Source organism: Crocodylus siamensis, chromosome 12 (assembly GCF_052110815.1).
Source record: "Crocodylus siamensis isolate JL-2025a chromosome 12, ASM5211081v1, whole genome shotgun sequence".
In the NCBI taxonomy this organism is placed as follows: Eukaryota; Metazoa; Chordata; order Crocodylia; family Crocodylidae; genus Crocodylus; species Crocodylus siamensis.
Genome location: NC_143406.1, coordinates 12,551,548 through 12,568,184, shown reverse-complemented (window position 1 = coordinate 12,568,184; position 16,637 = coordinate 12,551,548). Strand labels below are relative to the sequence as shown.

The 16,637-nt window shown below is 44.7% G+C and overlaps 1 long non-coding RNA gene across 2 annotated transcripts; it reads left to right on the top strand.

Annotated features, from left to right (window-relative positions):
• Positions 1 to 6,960: 6,960 nt before the first annotated feature.
• LOC149854649 (uncharacterized) lies at positions 6,961 to 16,637 on the top strand. Of its 2 annotated transcripts, none has more exons than XR_016438669.1 (4): positions 6,961 to 7,053; positions 8,251 to 8,340; positions 8,871 to 9,011; positions 16,213 to 16,637. It is a non-coding gene; the product is annotated as an uncharacterized LOC149854649 (long non-coding RNA). The 2 variants fall into 2 exon arrangements; XR_016438670.1 differs by lacking the exon at positions 6,961 to 7,053 and adding an exon at positions 7,839 to 8,150.

Here is a 16,637-nt window from a genome sequence, read left to right as displayed (position 1 = left end):
ACAGCCAGGCAACATCCTAAGTCATAAAAATGTTCTGGGAGAGTAAACCCCACAACCTGGCTCGAATTTCTGATCATTGCCCTTGCTGTAAATTAATCCTGTGTTCTTCTGTCTGACACAAGAACCAGAGCCTTTTTCAAGACTTGGATATCTTACAAACCAACCCACAGACCACCTCAGAACATCTTATCCTGAAATACGGAGCTTCTGCAAAGTCTCATGGGTTGATCTCAAGTATGCATTTTATTTGGAGGACTTTCCTACTGACCCCATGACCACATCAGCTGCACCTTGCTAGCATCCTCACAAATATCTCATACGGTACAGAAATGTTGGCACCCTTACTTCACAGAGGAGGAACAAGGAGGCTACCAGCTTAAGGTCATATCAGGTGTGTGTGGCAGAGCCCAGGAAGGAAACATCTTTCATTTTCCTTACTAATTATTACACTCCATTAATCTCCAGAATAATTCCTGATTTACAAAGTGAGAGGATATTCTAGTGTTAAAGGCAGGAATATTTCATTTTCCTTTAGCCACGAGACTTCTTCCTTTTGCCTATGGGCGGGTTAGCCCCCCTTTGTAATCAGACACACCACTTGTCATTCATTATTTAGCACCAGGTGGTGAAAGCCCTTCACGAGATTGTACTGTTCACTAAAATGTCTGCAGCTCTCCACCACTCCCTCCACTTCCTCAGGAAGAGAAAGTGCAGTCTGGCATTCGGACAGAAAACCTCAGGCTTTAAAAAGTTATCAGGCTAAGTTTTTACGTGAAGCATTTTTAAAAAAGATATCCATCGGGGAAACTGAATAGCTCAGGGACATTTCAACAGAGCCTGGAATAAATACTCTGGCAGTGTTTCCCAACTTTCTCCATACTGTGATCTCATGTTAAAATAGCAGGATGCTTTGGGAGCCCTCCTTTACATCTAGTTATAGGAGGAAAAACAATCCTAACCTCTGCCCTACTCTGGGGCCATACATGACGCATTAGGGCACTATCTGATACACGGGCCAAATCTTCAGGTTCTATAAATTGGCATAACGCCCTTGATTTTTAATGGCACCAATAAAACTTACAACATCAGAGGAACGAGCTCCCAGACTCTTTCCTCAATGGCCTATTGATTTGGAATGAAGTTTTTTTATTACTGCAGGACACCCAGGGACACCGACAACAGGCACCAAAGGGTCACGGATCTACCGCTGCTTTCCGTCAGAAAAGGAAACAGGAGGAAGACTAGGTGTTGAAGAAATGAGATGTTAAAGAACGAGGTTTAAAGATGTTAAAGAAACTAGACTTTAAAGGTCAGAGCATCCAGACCATGGGTCCAAATCTAGTCCGGGTCACTAACAACCAAGAATCTTCAATTCAGTGGTGATGATCTCCAGCATACATGGTATGTGTTCAGCAGGTTTCGGTTCAGTACCCATTGGACACATTTCACATAAAACAACACCACCGGACTGTCATTAGATGTCCTCCCTCTACAAGAAGCAATTTTTTTGTGGTGCTTTTATTGAATCAATTGTAGAGCTGGGAAAGATGTTAAACAAGCTTCTGGGCACAAAGTGCCCTTCTTCCAATTCTACACTTGGTCCAGTAAAAGATAACACCAAAAATCCTTGCTAATGACATATTCTTGCACCATCACAGTTACAGCAATGCTCCAACTCCCTCGGTGAATAATCTGAGCAGATCCCAAGGTCCAAACAACCAGGGAGTCTGAACCCCCCTCCCTCCTGTCTTTGGATAGTCTTCCTACATGAAAGAGGTGGCATACTCACCTGCTCTGCAAAATCCTCTGGAGAGAACGAAACTAGACATTGGGATTCTGGGAGACTCAGTCATTCACAAGCACTAAACTTACACGCATAAAGAAAATGCAGTATATTCCTATTTAGAATACTAATAAAACATAGTAATTGTCCAGCCCACAGAGCACACTATCAGACAGCTCAAGCTGCTTTTGCTTTGCTTCCCTTTTTTTCCTATCTCCTTTCTTTCACAATTTTCTGCTAGGTTTCTTCTGTGCATGTGGCAAGTTTGGGAATGGCATCTATTGCATAATCCAAAGCCCATCTTGAAGCAATGACCATTTCTGTAAAGTGCATACTCCAACCTGACTGCTAAGACCTAAGATGCTTCAGGTACCAAGCCAGCTGGCACCTTTCCCTCCTTTCTCTGTTCTCTCTCTAACCAGTAGAAACTATTCATTGCCTTCTGGGGCTCACTGTGGACCCACACTGCTTTTGGTAATGAATACAACCTGTGCTAACAAATGTGAGGCTTATTTGTGAGCTTGGAGGTGCGCTCGATTGCCTGACATTTCACATTTCTCACCATAAATCTAGGTAACACTTTATTTTAATTACTGGGACGTTTTCTAACTTTTATTGTTTCTGGCAAAGTCAAGTGAAATGAGCTCATTCATTATATAAAGGTATGTGAGTTATTTCTTGAGGGGAAATTCTGTCCTATGATTCCTGCCATCCAACAAGATGCTATTCACCCCACTACCAGGTGTCAGGAGGCATCACACAGGTTGGGAATAATGATGCAACCTATTTCTGGATGACAGTGGCTTTGGAAGATGATATATCTACCCACACATCCACCTTTATGCATTATTAATACATTCAAGACCATAGGCAGCTAGGTGGTAATATATCACATGCATCTTTCATGTCTCTCTTGATCTGGATTTGATGCCTCTCTAGATCCCCAAAGGAACTGAGTTCTTGGATTTTGACAAAGATTCACCCCAGTCGTCAGGAAGGTATGATCAACAGTTTTATCAATAAGGGCTGAATCTTAAGCCATGATTTACAAAGATGCTGTGTAGTGACTGCTGGCACCACAGCTTGCAGTCACATCTGGAAGCTACAGGGAACCAAGAGAGTTTGTCCGTGTCCTGCAGCCTCAGTGAAGAAGTCTTTTTTGTAGTTTCTACACCAAAAAATCTGTTGCTTCTCTAAACCTGGAGGGCACTGCCGGCTGGAGCTGAGACTGACCATCATTTCATCTCTAGACCTCTAGATCCTAAGATACTACAGCAAATTAGGATCAGCTGGCCTGGACCTTATCCTGCTTACATAGCAGTTACTGGCCAAATTTCCCACAGAGTCCAGAAGAGTTAGACCCTTAGCCTTCAGGAGGAGTTAGAAAAAGCATTTAGGGCAAAGATCCAAGATGTGCTGGACATTCATGGGGAGTTATGAGCACTCAGCATCCTACAGGATCAAGTCCTAATTTTTCAATCAGTGAATTAAAGGACTCGTAATTTAAGCTACCTCTATTGACAGTTGTTTAGGCTTTAGCAATTGACTGCTGCCCTTCACACTGTGCATGCGTCTCCCCTTGTCTATGCATTCCAGCTCCTTGGACTATACCTTCCTTGTTCATATTGCTGACTCTGAGATGATGGAATTGGCTACTTGCCCAGGTGGAAAAAAAGCAGTTACTGTAATGGAATGGCTTTCTGACTTTTCTGAATAAAGTAAGTGAAAATCCTATGCAGCTAGCACATGGCATGTTTAATGACTCACACTCCACATTTTCACCAGGGAAAAATTTAAGACCCATGTTCAAAGTTAAAAGATGGAAATTTTTATAAAAACTTCCATGGTGATATGTTACCATCTGTTCTGACATAAAAAAAATTCAACTAAGTAAACTGGTTGATTTTCTTTTATTCTTTCTTTCTTTTTTGTCCTAAGAGCTTTATGTTTTATAAATGAGGTGTGAATCTCTGGCCCAGAGAAATGCTAGAATATATGGTATGGTGCAAAGAGAATGGAGGTTTTAGTCTAACTGCCTATTGGCTAATGTGTGACTATAAAAGGTCTCCCATTCTATAAATTAGGGCTATTTTCTCAAACTATGAACAGTGCTGTTGTGCATGTGTATGCGTGTGTGTGCCTGTTTAGCCTGAAAAAAAAAGTTTCACTTGAATAGCCCCCAAGGTCTTCTGATGGGAAGATTTTACTAAAGAAGTGTTTTCCCTCTCTTGGGAACCAAGCCACTGAGCAGCTGGATAAAATGTATATCACAATGCAAATTTCCATGTTTTGGTCAGAAAAAGACTAGAAAACATATGCAACAACCTTTTTCTTCCCCTTTCAATCTTTGTACTGGGTTCATATCAACACATAACTTTTCCCTTCTGCTTTTAAGCAAGAACATATATTTCTTTCTTTTCAGAGCTGAATTCTTGGAACTCATACCATATTCATTTTGCTATTTTTACCCACCCTGCTCCTTCCTGTATCCATGGAGTTTCATCAAAACATTGAATTCCAGTCTCTAATGACATAACCTTCCCCTTTCCTTCCTGCTCTCAAGTCGCCTCTCATTTTCTTGCTAAGGCTGTGGACTTCTCTGATTTTCAGAGGCTTTTTCTCTTACAAGTTACTTGTTTTTTTTACTTTCTTTGCAGTCAGATTGGGCACCAGTATGTTCCCTCTTCTCTGTAATGAAAAGAAATGCACAGACCATTTATCTTAGAACTACTAAGAACGAAGGGGTAGTTTTTCCTCTTACCGTGTTGTAAAGTAGTGTAAATCTTCCGCCTTCAAACGAGCAATGGGCTTGATACTGCTATTATGCCAACATCACTCTGGAGTAATTTCACTGTGATCCATAACCCTGATTCTCATCTCACATGCCCTGGCATAAATCAAGAAAATGCAAGATGGAAGAAAATGGAGTTACAAGAGTATGAATCAGACCTAATAACTTTGTTTGCTTCATTTTAGTTTGCATATTAAAATAGCAGATGAGCCAGATGTTTGGCTTACATCCAGAGTAACTTCACTGGTTTTGTAGGAGTCACTCCAGATTCACACTGGCAAAACAAATCTGAAATCTGGCCCTCAGAGCTTTTCTATATGCATATACACTTTGCTAGATCTGTATTTTCCTGCGAGAAGGAGGCTTGTTGCAGTGTGTGGCTTTTGCGGGTAAACTGGGACAAAATGTGGGAAAGAGAATCTGGCATAACTATTCCCTGCCTCAGGAAAAAAAAAAACCCCTTCACATTCCTCTGTTCAAGCTAAAAAAATTAAATTCTTTTGTTTGATTTGTAGGAAAAATGTAGTCAAGCTACAAAATGCAGAGTGGGTCAGATCCCAGAGTCAATTCAAATATTTCTGCAGGAGATGGAGGTGTTCATGAAGCAAGGAAAAGTAAGTTATAATAGCTCTAGGGCAGGCCTCAGCAAGTTTTACTTGTGTATTGGATATCTAACTCAGAAAAAATACTTAGCTAATTTAGCAACCATCATATCAAATGGGAACTCATGATCTGAATGCATTTTGTCCCTTTGGTGATTCTGATGTTACCCATCCATGTGCTATTAGCAGAATATTAATTAAAGTAAATGGGAACATCAAGGTTAAACCATGCCATGGTGGAAGCCTGCATGGCACATTTTCCTAGACCCACCTAGCAGGGTATGTGCAATAGCTTCTCACCGCGAGCTCTTCTCCCAGCTGCAGCTGGCAGCCTTGCTAAGCGCACTTGATGCTGCAAGTCAAACCTGTCCCCATGACTTTGTCCCCAAGATGAAGCCTGTCAGGAGCTGTCACTCTTAATAGCTCTTTGGCAGATTTGCTCTCAGTGACACACTTTTCTAAGCGACAGCATCTCCAGTTTCAGGGTCAGAATAACTCATGGGGCACTAAAGGTAATCCATCCGAGCTCTGTGTTAAACACCTGGGAGGCTGCCAAAGCCCACGTATAGGAGAACTTGTAGAACTGGATCCTGTAAAATATTTGGTACCTTCAAAGTCAAAAGCTTAGGATCTCTCAAGATTGGACTCTTAATTTTTACACAGTTACAAACACCCTTGTCTTCCTTGTAGACATATAGTCCGTGCAAACCAAAGTCCCAGTTGCTGTATCTAACTAAATTGCCTGGATCACAAGGTGGCCCCACAGGCTACACCATAGGACTCGGGGGTAGCTGCTGGTTCCCAAAGCAACCCTGGACCCATAAGGCTTTTCAGAAGGATTTGACTCAACCTGAAATTTTATCTGGGCCTGGAGTTTTCCCAGTTCTGGGGGATCTGATTTGGGCTTAGCTACACCTCACATGAGTTACTTTTTCCACACCATTACTTCTCCCTTTCTTGTGTCTGTAGTATGGATACTGTATTTACTCGATTTCAAGACAAGGTTTTCTTTTCCCCATTGAACATGGTGAAAAAGCCTCTCGTCTTGGATTTGAGCATAGGGCAGTGAGGAAACAGGCACACCCTCCCAGCCCCATGCAGAGATCTCCCCCATCCCTGGGAGTGCATGCAGCAGCGGGGACCTGGCCTCCCTCACTGCCTGCTGGACAAGTTGCCTGTGGTGCCATCCCATACCTTGGCTGGCCCTGTGGCTGCAGATTCCTTCCCTGGGCCCCACGCAGCACCTTGGCTGGGAAGCACCGCCAGCTCCAGCCACTAACCCTGCCCTACTCCCTCCCTCAACATGGGGCCTCAATCTGCCTCCGCCCCTGCCACAGACTTACCTGCAGGCAGCTGAGGGAGCTGCTCTCCACTGCTGCCTGGGGCTGTATTCCTGGCCATGTGCATGTGTACGCACATGCATGTGGCTCCCCATGCATCCCACTCCCCACAGCGCCGTGAAGACTGGAACTTTGCCAGCCTGCAAGGGGAAACCTGCCATTTCCTGCGTTTTTCCACGGTGAATGGAAAACCTGGATCCCTGCACAATACTGGGAATCCAGGACAAACGCTGTCTTGGAGTCATGCCGCTTGGGACCGGGACTTGATGTTCTCATTTTGGGACTGTCCCACCCAATAAGGGATGGGTGGTCACCCTACTGACAGGCTCTGCCCTGCTCTAACCTAGGACATGGAGTATGTGCTTGCTCTGGCCACATCCAGCCCGGGAGCAGCAGCAGTGGCATGGCTCCAGCTGGCCCTGCCTCCAGGGTCAGAGCTGCCATGTCACCAGTACTGTTCCCAGGCTGGGCTGGGACCAGAGCAAGCCTGTGTCCCAGGCTGGAGCATGGGCAGAGCCTGCCAGCACCTGAGCAAAGGTAAGCAGTGGGTAGGGGGGCTGGCATAGGGGCAGAGGCTGCAGGGTGGGGGGAGGTGCAGGGGGAAGAGGCTGTGGCAGGGCAGGCCTTGGTGGGCAAATAATGCAAATAGGCATCAGGGGTCAAACTGTTTGACCCTGCCACTGCTTCTCCCCTCCACTGCATTTAAGATGACCCTCCAATACTTAGATTCTATATATGGAAAATTATAACAGTTATAAATGTTCCATATATAGAAACTAATTATTGAGGAGTTGTCTTAAATACAGGGTCATCTTGGATTCAAGTAGATGCAGTATTTTCCAACATTCACAACCATACCTTGTGGCGTGGTGGATTGGATATTAAACTGTGTATACTGTTCAGTTCCTAACTTTCCAGGTGGCTTACTGGGTGATCTTAGATGAGTTACATTCCCTATTCTTGTGCATCAGTATAACTGCTAAAATATAAAGTGGGGATGTTACAGCTTTAAAATCCATGGAGGAGTAGTATTATACAAAGAGTAACATTATGGGAAGCAGTGCAGTTTTGTATTATAGGTTTCTATTATACTGAAAAAGTGTAAAATAATTTCAAATTCACAACAAAAGTGTTTTGAAAAATCCAAAACAAAGTCTTTTCTTAGATTTTCTCTTGGAGAATTTTGAAGTTTTTGATTTTAATTTTGGTTCAGAATGAAGCCGAATTAAAAAAAAATCTCCAAAAATGTGAATGTCACAGAACTTCTGACCTCCGTACAGCTGTAGCCTCTAGGCATGAACAATGTACAGATAACACTACAAGCAGCTGCAGGGAGTGGAAGACAAAGGGACAGGCTCCTGGGAAGGGCTGGTTTCTCTGCTACCTCATTATGCTGCTGTTTAATTCAAAAGCTATGAAGGAACTCTCATTCCAATGCCCATGTTCCCGAGTCCAAACTCGCCTGAAACCATCTCTGTGCACACACGTGTCTGGGCAAGATGGACCTTTTGCATGGAGTGCTGGGTATGTTGTCTCTGTAGCATGAGATAGGTACCACACACAAAAACGCCGTGGAAGGAATGTAACCTGAGAAACCAGACCTCAAAACAGGATTTTTAATGACTCAGTTCTTGGTATGCACCACCTCATCTTTTTTGGGGGGGGGGCGGGGGGGACATGACATTATTGCATAGATATAGAGTCCTTACTAACTCTTTATTTTTATTTCCTTAGTAGGAATCCATACTTTTCTCCCAGGCTGCTTCACTGCTTCATGGCTCTGCTTTCCTGCTAGATCAGTTCACACCCACAAGATCAGCCCAGGTATGTAGCAAAGATCCTATTAGACAGCAGTTTAAGGGGGGGACTAGGGACAGCCACCAGGAGAATTAGGTGTATATACACAAGTGCCAGAAGCATGGGAAACAAGCAGGAGGATCTAGAGCTCTTGCTAGCGAGCAACAACTTTGACCTAGTGGGACTAACTGAAACCTGGTAGGACTCTTCTCGCGACTGGGTGGTGGGAATAGAGGGCTATAGGTTGTATAGGCGAGATAGAGTAGGGAAAAAAGGTGGGGGAGTTGATCTCTGTGCCAAAGAACAGTTCACATCTTCCCCAATCAAATTAGGGTCAGAGGATGGTCAAGCAGAGACTATGTGGGTTAGGATCCAAGGGGCTCGGGATGAAAGGGAACTGGTGGTAGGGGTCTGCTACAGGCTGCTGCACCAGGACGACGAATTAGACCAGGAATTTTCCAAGCAGCTCAAAGAGGCTGTGAGGTCTAGAGATATGGTAGTCAAGGCAGAGCTCTTCAATGAGTTTTTTGCCTCTGTCTTCTTAAATGGGAATCCAGATGAACCCTCAACATATATCATGGACACCAACAAAGGGAACATCAGGCGACCAATGGTCAGGGCCGACATGGTAAAAAGACACGTGGAGGGACTGGACGTATTCAGATCACCAGGGCACACCCACAGATCTCCACCCACAGGTAATGAAGGAATTAGCGGGGTCATAGCTGATCCACTGGCAAGGATCAGGATCACTGAGCATTCATGGTGCTCAGGTCAGGTTCCAGAGGATTGGAAGAGGGCTAACGTTGTCCCAATCTTTAAGAAGGGGAGGAAGGAGGGTCCGGGGAACTATAGACCAGTCAGCCTTACCTCTATCTCTGGGAAAATCCTAGAAAAAATTATCAAGGAGCACATCTGTGGGAGCCCACTGGATAATGTGATGCAGAGGGGTAACCAACATGGGGTTTTAGCAGGCAGGTCCTGCCTAACTAACCTAGTTTCCTTTTACAACAAGGCCACCCACTGTTTAGATGCAGGAGTTGAGGTGGATGTTATCTATCTGGACTTCAAGAAGGCCTTTGATAAGGTATCCCATACCATCCTTATAAATAAACTGAGGGGATTTGCGTTGGATGATTACACGATAGAATGGGCAGCAAATTGGCTCAAGGGCCGCACTCAGAGGGTGGTAGTGGATGGGTCGGTGTCCACCTGGAAAGATGTGGGCAGTGGAGTCCCTTAGGGCTCAGTTCTGGGGCCGGTGCTGTTCAACATCTTCATCAGTGATTTGAATGTAGGGGTGGGAAGCACCCTGTCCAAATTTGCAGACAACACAAAATTTTGAGGTGCAGCCAACACCCTGGAGAGGAGGAACCAGATCCAGGCCGATCTAGATAGGCTGGGGAAGTGGGCAGAGAGCAATAGGATGCAATTCAATAAGAACAAGTGCAAGGTGCTGCATTTAGGGAGGAAGACCTGCCAACATACCTACAGGCTGGGGGCGACCTTCTCAGCTCCACTGAGGCAGAAAAAGGTCTTGGAGTCACTGTTGACTCCAGGATGAACGAGTCGTCAGTGTGATGAAGCAGTTGGCAGAGCCAATCACACCTGGTCGTGCATCCGTAGGTGCTTCACCAACAGGTCCAGGGAGGTGATTCTCCCTCTCTATGAGGCACTGGTCAGACCGCAGCTGGAGCACTGTGTCCAGTTCCGGATGTCGTAGTTCAAGTGGGATGCGGACAACCTGGAGAAGAGCCACTCATCTGATTAGAGGCCTGCAGGGAAGGCCCTACGAGGAAAGGCTAAGGGACCTTAAACTCTTCAGCCTCTCCAAGAGAAGGCTGAGAGGGGACCTTGTGGCAGCATACAAATTCATAAGGGGAGAGCAACATGAAGTAGGCGACGATCTGTTCACCAGGGCACCCACTGGGACAACAAGGAACAATGGCCATAAGCTACTGGAGAGTAGGTTTAGGCTGGACATTAGGAGGAAGTTCTTCACGGTCAGGGTTGCCAGGATCTGGAATGGGCTCCCAAGGGAGGTGGAGCTCACCCCATTGTTGGGGGTCTTCAAGAGGAGACTGGACAGGCACCTGGCCAGGATCACATGACCCCAGGGGTGGTGACTCTTTTCTTGCCTGCCAGGGGCAGGTGTCCGACTAGATGACCCACTGAGGTCCCTTCCGACTCTATGAATCTAAATCTATGCATTAGCCACAAACATTACTTTTTTTATGAGTAACACACATTTTGCCAATTCAATTTCACAACAGTTTGGTTCTAGATTCTTTGCAGGTTTTACTAGTAAAGCTTAGAACAGGATCTGACCCACTAAGGAACAAGTCCAGTAGTGATATACAAGGTGGTGTGAGATTTACATTGGAAGCCTGGCTCAAGTCCTACTGAGACCCTACTGCATCAATGGAAACCCAACTTAAGTGAAATCAGCATAAACCAAGTTTTATCAATTTGGTATTAGGGGATTTGTAAAAGAAGGGGGCTTACACCTGTCTTGTATTTAACTGGGATTAAATTCAACTTCAAAATTAGCGGTGCAACAACTGTATTGATTTCAGTTCAGGCTGTGACCAAACTCAAGCAGCACAAAGATTTTATTTTCATACTAGCCTAAATCAGAAGAGTATGCATGGGCATCCATGGAGCTACATCAGCATAGGACAGAAAAATCAGGCTTAGGGCAGACACACTTTCTTATCCTTCTAGTCACTACAGCCTGTTTCAGATACCAGGTGTAATTCACATTAACCATGCGAACCCAAATTAGCGCAAGTTACACCGCTCATGCCATACCGTCCCTGATGAGTATGACCTATGGAGCTTCCTGGAAGATGCTCCACCCAGGCAGGATGGTATCTGGCCCAGTGTGCCAACTTGCAAATGCTGTTCCCATTTTGTTTTGATTCCGGGAAAGCGAGTACCAGATGGAACAAACTGATTTTCAACAGGCTGCACTACAGCTCCTGACACTTTGTTCCCAATGACGTTCACCAGTGCTTGAGTCACAAAAGGGTCCCTCCTCTCCTGGCTCATAGCTGAGATTGTTTGCACAGTACTCAGTCACCTGTCTAGAATTTTTTTTAAGGGATTTGACCACTATAGAGTTCAGACACATCAGAACATCCACTGTTTGTGCAACTTCAAAGTATTATCTGAAAGCACTATATTTGCCTCTCAAACATTTCCTCATACTTCTATGTCCCTCCTGTTTGCCAGTACCAGGCATTGCACCATTGGCGTCCAAAGGCATTTGAAATGCCCAGGAAACTGTCTAAGCAAATACCATACAGATAGTCTAAAATGGAGGAATCCCATCTGCTGGGCCCCTCCAAAGCTGACATTTGGTTATGACCATCACCTCCTAATGTGCAGATTGCACCTCCAACTGAAGACAGTGCCAAGCATGTTCTAATTTCCATGTGTAATATTTAACTTGGAAAGGCTCAGTGACAACTGCAGAGTAGACGTTAACAACCAGTTTGAATTGCTATTAGCATGCCAGAAGAAGGGGGTGGGTAGGGAAATACAGGACTAAATGAGCTGTGGACTGTAAGCAAGAGGCCATCTCCACCTCCCCCCCCAAGAAAGAAAACAAAACAACAAACCAAGCAAACAAACAACCAAACAAACCCCTATATACAACCCCATGATCTGTAAACAGTAAGCAGTACAAAAGACAAATCAGGAAAAGGGCTAGTCAAATAGGGCAGTAGGCACATAAGAACAGATCTGGGAGACTAAGACCAATAACATACTTCTGTTAAAAGAAACAGAGCCGTCTTGGCTGGCAAGATGTGCCGTGCTTAAAGGAAGAGTACAGTCTATAACAGGGGAGGGAAATTTTTTTGGTTGGAGGGCCACTTAAGGAGTTTTGGTGAGCTGTTGGGGGCTGGGGAGGAGGGAAGCAGGGGATGTTGACTCAGCCCGCCAGGGTGTAAGGGGCAGAGGCAATTGATCCTATCTGGGGATGCTAGCAAGAATGGGTGAGCAGGCAGGGCCTCCATGGAGACTGCCCCAGGACGCTGCAGGCAGGAAAGGATGTGTGGGGAATGGATCATGGCTCTGCCCCGGGCCCCTGCCCCATGCTGTCATTGCCCTGCGATCCTGGCCTTGCCCGCCCGCTTCATTCCTGGACAGTGCTCCCCACCCACCTGTAGCCTCTTCCTATCAGTGTGCAGAGGTCCCAGGGCCAGTTTCCATGGAAGCACCCCCAGTGTTGGGTGCGGGGTGGATGGGCCCAGGCAGTGGAGCCAGGTTCAGTGGCAGCACCGCCCACCCCTGTCCCACTGCACACCTGGGGATGGTGGGACCAGCTGCACATGCCGTGGCCCCAACTGCCCACCCACAACTGGGTTGGGCAGAGTCAAAGACCCCGCTGTGGCCTGGATCCAGCCCACAGGCCATATTTGTCCACCCCTTGTCTATAATATACTGATACCATTGAAGTGTTACAGCGGTCACTGGCTGTGAGGGATTGTTAGCCCCAGAAATGATCAGCCAATGAGACACAGCTCCAGTGAAGTAATGCTTAGACTTAGTGTTTTTACTGGCTGGATGCATGGATCCTTTGCACCCAGTTGAAGAGAGCTGTGGAGGTCAGGCTCTGGAAAAAGCCAGAATTTCCTTGCTCTGAGACTGACTTGAGTGTTCACAAAGCAGTTACAGCATTTTAAAGTCTGGGGACAAATAAAGAAAAGTATCTCACAGCCACTGAGTTTGGGTAATTGCTACTAGGAAGCCCTGCTTTGGCCACTAGCGGAAATCGGCTGCTTCACTCACTCAAGAAGGTTTACGGTCGTGGCTGCACGTTCCACTCAAGTGGGAGAACACTTGAAGCAGGCAAACAACTGCTCAAGGGATTTACTCGGGATTTGCAAAATTACAAAGGTACAAGAGCTCTTCAAAGTGAACTTACTGAGAAAAGAAGATAAAAATATGTTTCCCCTTTTGTGGTCTGATCTGCCCCCTGCTTATACGAGGGCAGGGCCTTTGAGATCGTTATGGGTATAGGTGAGGGGAAAGTTGGCTGCTAAAGGTCTTGAAAGACACTTTGAAATTCAGAAGATGGCAAATACAAAGGAGAAATGTATAAGAGAAGAGCTTTTAATATAAAAATGGACATCAATAGAACTATGCTGGTTCATACTGACAACATGTGGCCTATGGGATCCAGCTACACAGGGCTCCTTCTGGGCTGCCTATGGAGGGGCTTGGGAGTCAGGAGGGAGATGTGGTTAGAGCCAATAGGCTAGAAAATATGTATAATAACCACATTCAACCCATGAAGTGGAAATGGCCACATATATAGACATTACCGTTGTTCAGAGGCTATCACTCTGCAGCAATTCTCCCACCGCTATGTTGCGAGGACACCCTTGATGTCAACCCTGCCTTTGCTGAGGCTCATATCAAAGAAAAGGATTAGGACTAAGGCATCACAGGTACCTTATATCTTTCCATTAGCTCTTGAAAAGAGTGAGGAAAATGGGAAGAGGCCCAATTTGCTGAAAGGGCAATGAAGTGGATTCTGAAAATGGAGGCTGTGGGAGATGACTCTCAGTTCCAAGTACTGTGATCTGTGCCAGCCCAGCAAGGAAGCATCATTAGATGGAGGTTACCAGACTGTTTTGTAAGGCCTTCAACACTGCTCACTGAATTTAGCCTGTACAGATGAGCAAAGCTAGGCAAGGAGAGGGAAAGTGACTGACCCTATCAAAGGACATAGAGCATATCAGGACAGAAGTGCAGATTTCCTTTGCCAATGCATGCTCATCAAACCCACATGTGAAAAGGAAACTCATCAAAATCAAGGCCAAACCGAAGCAGAGAGAGGTAAAGCCATCAACCCTGCCAAGGGACACTGGGCAAATCAGGATATTTCCTGTATTTTTATCCATTTGCCAATACACTCTCATCAAACCCACACATGCAGTGGAAACTCATCAGAATCAAGGAATATTAGGCAAGAAAGAGCATATAGGAATGGCAAGATAGATTCACCCAGCAATTCACAGAAGCCGCAACTTAGAACAGGAAGTTTCCATCATAAACTTTCAATTTGCACATCAGGTTAAACGAAATGCATTAAAATGAAAGAATGGAAAAAGCAGTCTCTGTATGCCACCCACTACCAGAAAGATTCTCGTGTTGATTTTTTCCTTGAAATAATTTCCCTTTAAAATGTTACTTGTATTTCTAATCGCAGGCACTGGCTTTTGTCTGTCTCTCTAACTTAGAATTTACACCCCAGCAAACTGAGTAACATGCATGTCTGCCAAAAGCTGGAGAATAGGGAGCACAACAGTCTTTGCTCCAAGTAAATTTAAAACAACAGCATAAGACCTCCGATGACCCTAGGTCGGAGAACAGGGTCCTAAGTCACTCCCACAGCAGGTCCTATGTTCCAAACTTTTTACTACCTCTTTGAAAAGCATTGCTTCAGGCTTCACGTCAGGACCACATTTGTGTAAGTCAATATGGAACGCTGTTCCTGATTTTTCAGTCTAACTACACTTCCAAAGAAACATCATCCACCGAGGGATTACTAGACTGGATCAGGACGGGAGCACAGCACCCTGCCGCTGACAACAGTTGGTACCAGATGTTCCAAACGAAAGTGCAACAGACACTGGAGGAGACTGTTACAGAATGAACTGCCCTCAAGTGCAATCTCTTCCTAATCCCAAGTATTTTAAGGCGTGTTTACTGCCTTTCCAAAATTCTCGGGAGTTTTGTTGTTGCTTTGTTTAAAAAGGTTACTATAACAACCCTGGATATTCTGGGTGGCCACACAAACATCCAATCCTGTTCTGAAGCCTGTGGCAGTGACATAGGCCGATTATGTCTCATGCTGCTCAGCTATAAAGCCAAGTTTTAGATTTGGTACCAGGAAAAAGAAAAGGAAAAAAAGAAAATGGACCTTCCTCACCTCATCTCTTCAGGTTTTTTTTTTTCCGTGAATTTATTGCCAGTGAAGGACGTTGCTTTGACAGCCCTCATACCGGAGTTCTTCGTTTGTCCCCAGAACAGGTTCAGCACAGGCTATGACAGGGTGAGCTTCAGCCACACGGCCTCACCCATGCGCTCCAGTCCACGACTCCAAGAGGCCAGCTTTAGAAACACACATGTCATTGTCTCCGTGACTGTACAGTTTAGGGCCCCATGTGCTGTGACTTCTAGTAAGGGTGACAAATGACAATTAGGACCAAAAGCATGTGTTTCACTAAGGTGACTACTTGGGAACTAAAGACACAACAATCAAGAAGTAGTACAAGCAAAGATCAGACTGAAACCAATCCCTGCTTCCCTACAGTCCCAAATCAACTTCACAGAAGTCCTAATAAGACTAAAATTATTGATTATGCCATGGGGTACATTTATGATCATTATTATTCCTGTTGTTGTTGTTTCCCTGCCATACTGCACATCCAGCTTTCTGCCACTGGGAGTCGGGAAAAGACATAATACAAGCGAATATAAAAGTGACTCTTCTACTTCTCTCACCCGCACAGAACTAGTTGTATGTAACATGTAAACAAAAAAATAAATACATTTTTGGTGGTTTATTTTTGTTACAAGAGAACATATTCTTAATCTGTAATTTTTGTAGTTTTATGATAGTACCATCTCTTTCAGTTGCAATGACTAGCGTTTCTCGTCACAAGGAGAAGGGCAGTTTCCCAGGTTCTTACTGGAAAGCATTCTTGGGAAAGGGAAGTGTTCATTGTTCAAGTGCTGTTAAAATGTTTTAATAGTGGTTTTATCCTTTGTATATTTGTAATAACCCAGGCCATTTTATTGCTTGCACTTTATCCTTCTAAGTATAATTATATCAATATGATTCTGACATTGTACAACTCAAGAGATTCCTTTTTTTTCTAGGCATTCCTCTCATTCAGAAGACTGAAAACAAGACTTAATTGTATGTTCATGGGCTTCACAATTTTGTGAAAATGCTGCTGTGCAATGCAATAAATAACCTAATAAGGGTTGGTAATACTGGATTATTCTGCATCATGCTATTTTTAAATTCAAGCTTTGGGGCTTGAAAACATGAAATAGAAAATCAGTAAATATCTGCCATGTTTTGCAAGTGAAAAAGTTTATGTATGTATTTTGTTTTCTGTCTTACTGCGTAATAGTTGCAGACATTCTCATACACACTTAGGAGTAGTTGTAATTTGATGCTCTTTGTAGAGCTATAGATTCATACCCCCGAACATTTGATATATGAAATTTAATAAAGACTCTGACAAGCACCTGAAATATTTAGGTGCCAAGAGAAACTACCCAAACCAGGAATCTTA